This window comes from Grammomys surdaster, unplaced genomic scaffold, assembly GCF_004785775.1.
Source record: "Grammomys surdaster isolate TR1022 unplaced genomic scaffold, NIH_TR_1.0 125110, whole genome shotgun sequence".
Taxonomy (NCBI): Eukaryota; Metazoa; Chordata; class Mammalia; order Rodentia; family Muridae; genus Grammomys; species Grammomys surdaster.
The window spans coordinates 5,959-10,308 of NW_021620013.1; the positions used below are offsets into that span (position 1 = coordinate 5,959).

Consider the following 4,350-nt stretch of genomic DNA (forward strand, 5'->3'; position numbering starts at 1 on the left):
CATGCCTTTCGCAGGTCCCAGGTCCTAATCTTGGAGTCCTGAAGAAGACACTGCACTAGCAAAGCACAGGTGAAAGCCCTTCTTCTAATTAGCAAGACACTTCCATTTCCTACACCCTAGTTGGGAGATGGGGTTTGGATGCAAATCCTTCCTAGGCTGGGTACCTCCCTGAGTGTGGAATCCGGGTCTCCTCTGGATTTGGGCGTCTCGTGCTTCCAAAATCAAGGAAGCCAGGCTGGGAGTCAGAGCATGTCCAGCAGAGCCTGATAATCTTCTTGAGTGAGAGGCAGCTCAGGCGTCGTGTCCATTGGCTCCAGATCCAGATGGGCTGACGGGTGCTCGTCCACTTGGACTTGGGTCAGCACTTGATCAAGGAAGAAATCCAGAGGGTCTGGGTTGCTTGCTTGAGTTGGGGCATGTGCTTGGCCTGGTCCAGAGGGCTCTTGCAATTGGGATGTTGGACATTCTGTGCAGAAGGCTGACAGGTCACTGGGACTGGATGTATCATCCATGGCCACGCCTCGGGCGGGAGCTGGTAGCAACAAGCTGTCCTGGGCACCTTCAAGCTCCCTGCCACCCAGAACTCCATGGAGATGCAGAGGGGCTGGCACAAGGTCCTCCGCTTGGATTTGGTCTAGCTGTTGACAAAGGAGGAGCTGGAGAGGGCCCTTGGTACTTCCTTGATTTGGGGCCTCTTCTTGCTCAGGTATCAAGGGCTCTTCCAATTGGGATGGCTGGGCCTCTGTGGAGAAGGTTGGCAGGTCGCTGGGATTTGAGGTATCTGTAACCCCTGCTGCTGCCAGTGGCAACAAGCTGTCCTAGGCGCCTTCATGCTCTCTGCCACCAGGACCTCCAGGGGCCTCATCCTCCCCACGTGATTCCAGCAAGTCTTGACCTTGAGCGGTGGGCCTGCCCCTGTTGATGTGCCGCTCTCTTCTGTTCTGAAACCAGATGTGGATCGTGTCCTCGGGCAAACCTCTCCTCTGTGCCAGCTCCTCCCTAGTAGCAAAGCCTGGCCGTGGGTTCCTCTCAAAGGCTTCCAATAGGATCCTGCTCTGTGGCAAATTGATTCGAGTGCGAGGCCGCCTGTGGTCTGAGGGCATGCCTCCACCTTGTGCCCTGGAACCAAACTCTTTCTGGAGCTGTTGGGAGGCCAGCTGTCTGGAGCCTGCTGTGGACCGATTTGGGGCGTGCCCCACGGCTCCAGTGCGACTTCTGTGGTTCTGAAACCACACGCGGATGCTGGAATCGGGGACCCCCATTTGCCTGGCCAGATTCTGCCTGGCTGCGAAGCTCAGGTATTTGCTCTTGCTGAAAGCTGACAGCAGGGCCTGCTCTTGCCAGGCCTGCCAAACCGTCTTCCTTCGCCGGGATTCCTGAGCCACGCTGCTAACATCCACATTGCTACCAGCTTCCATGCTGCTAAGGAAGGTTTGCAGGAAATATCACCCTGGACGAGCTACTCACTTCAGCTCCAGAGCAAGCACAAGCTCCAGCAAGTGTCAGCAGTCTGGCTGGGGCCACTCACTGTCCCTTATATACCTCTGCCTCTACTCCGCTAGCCCCGCCCACCCGAGAGGCGCCTTGTTCTACAGACAACCAGAACCCCTCCTTCAGGGTCAGGACAAGAAGCGCCACACCTGCCATGCCTGGCACCTGAGAACAGGGAAACCGGAGCAGACCTCCAGCATTCTCTGGAACTCACCAAAGTCTCCCCAAAGGCTCCTGATCCATTGCAAGCCACAGGGTCCCCATCCTACACCCAAACCCAGGAAGCAGAAAGGAGTCATAAGACTCACCATTCCCATCACACATATCATCCACCGACTGAGCACAATCAGGTCCTGGTAGGAGGCAGAGTTAGCGGGAGCTTGTGGGCAAGGTCAGCAGGCTTCACAAAAGGCTGGAGAATTCAAGTCGGCCTTCCAAGCATCTCTGGACAGACAGATTCAATGCTGATTTCCTCCCATGGGGATTCACACAGGTTAGAAGGAGAAGACTCCCCCACTGAGAATTCCCAACCTCATGGCCTGAGATCCAAAGGCATCAACACCTCCTCGCTATCTCTACAGTGTATCAGACCCCTTACATGGCTTTCCAAATATGGATTTGCTACGAGGACAACCTTGGAACTTCACCAGATCTTGGATCAAACTTCAACACCAAACAGCCCCCAAGAACCTCGCAGCACAAACAACACACTGGGAGCAGGCACACTCTCAGACCTCAAACACACACCAAAGACTGAGGGAGAAAGAAAATCAAGACCTTGAAGAGGGGTGGAAACAGACACAGACAGAGAGAGAGAACGAGAGAGAGAGACAGAGACAGAGACACAGAGAGAGACAGACAGAGAGAGAGAGACAGAGAGAGAAAGAGAGAGACAAAGGGAAAGAGACAGACAGACAGAGAAAGGGGCCACTCCCCATGTGTTTCTTTCACACACTGTATGAGAATGGGCCCAGGAGCTTGAGATATCAGTAATCTGTTCATTCCGTAGGTAGCAGGGGGTAGGAATGGGATGATCATTTTCTCTCTTAGTGCTAATTTCCTGTGGATATGATCTGTGCTACAAGATGTCTAGAGCGAGCCTTGAAGAGTGAAGAGACTTCGTGTGGGTTTTCTTGAGGTGATGGCAGCAAAGGAGTGATTGATTTGTCTCTCTGCCAGGACCTAAGCCTCATTGTAGAATTGAAGGTCATTATAGAATGGTAAACATACAGTGTCCTTCCAGTGTGGGCCAAGGTCGAATTTTGACCTCCATGTAAGCAACATGCCCTTGAAGGTGTGGGTACTACATGCCCCACCGGCCCACTGCCTGCTTTTAGGCTATGAATGCCTGGGAGATGGCTAGGTCAGGGGAATGGCTAGATGGCAAGGTCACACTTGGGAATGCAGTCATGTGCTAAGCTTGGGAAGCTCAAGATAAAATCAGTAACAAGGGTCTGTGCTGGAGACTACTCACAGTGGGAGGAGCAGGACCCCTGGATTGACTGCTTGTCAAGCTCGGAATAAGATGTTCAGGAATGCCTACACTATATTTGCAAGTTGATATTTGTTTACAAATGATGGCCTTATACACATTTTTATTCAGTTGATATTTCAGCTGCTTGTATCTTTAGCCACCTACCCTATCTGTCCATTGTAAACAGCCCAGCTTTCCTTGTTTTCTTCCCTTCCTACCCAGCATCTCTGCATCTCTGCATCCCTCCTGACTTCTCTCTCAAGTCTTGGATCACTTTCAACTGGAAAGCTCGTGCACAGCCTCCCTTTAGAACAAAAATGTAATCTAACTCCCTGAAACAGAAAACAAAACACACACACAAACAAACAAGCAAATGGTGTAAAACTTTATTGAAAGCAATGGAAAAAAATCAAAGCCAAAGAAAGGCTTAAATGTTGATACAGAATGACTGGCTGGTAATTTGTCTCACAGACTAGCACAAAGCCTTGTTAATAAGTGCAGCAGTTCATTAAACCCATGGAAGGAATTTTTTTTCTTCACTTCCTCTTCCTTAGTGTCCTGTGAAGTGTAGCTTTGATATTGTGACCCTGAAATATTCTGGTGTCCTCTGGAAAATCTCACATTGTGTGGTCCTTCTCTTGGGCTTTCTTTAAGCCTTTCTTTTGTTGTGGGGTCAACAATTTCTCAAATTCTCAGCTCTCCCTGTGTCAGGCTTTGTTTGGACACTGCTGTGCTCCTACCTTCATGATCATTGATCATGGCAAAAGAGAATCTTGGCCTAGAAATCCATTTCCATGCTTGAGCCAGTTTCCAGACTTAGAACCCCTTGAATGAAAGGATAATTTTCTTCCTTTGAACAAGGGAGTAGATAAAGTACATAGAAGGCTTACTGCTTGCTTTCTCCAGTGCTTCCCCAGTGGAAGCTTTTGCCTTTTATTGTGAGAAAGGATACAATTAGACTTTTGATATTCTGTTAGGTATTGGTTCTGTTTATTGATGATTCTGGGAAATGTCAAGAATCATTTTGGCCCTACAGTTAAATCAGAGGTTTATGGAGGCCAGGTGATGAATAGATTTTGCCTAACATCCAGTGCACAGTATGTTCAGCGTATCCTTGAACTTATATAGTTATTTCAGCGGCTTCCCGAAGTATAATTGGTATAGATCTGCTTGGAAGTTGGCAGAAATCTCTTATTGGATTCCCTCACCTGAGGCATAGGGCTATTGTGGTTATAAAGGCTAAATAGAACCCTTTAGTTTTAACTCTGCCCAGAGCAATAATGAACCAGAGAGAACATCACATCACTGGAGTAATTGGAGAACCTCATGCCACCAACAGGAACTTGACAGAAATAGAGGTGATAGTTCCCACCACATCTCCCTTT

General features: G+C 49.4%; 1 pseudogene; it reads right to left on the reverse strand.

The window, feature by feature from the left end:
* Nucleotides 1-242: 242 nt before the first annotated feature.
* LOC114636990 lies at nucleotides 243-1,418 on the reverse strand (annotated as a pseudogene).
* Between the last annotated feature and the right edge of the window lie 2,932 nt (nucleotides 1,419-4,350).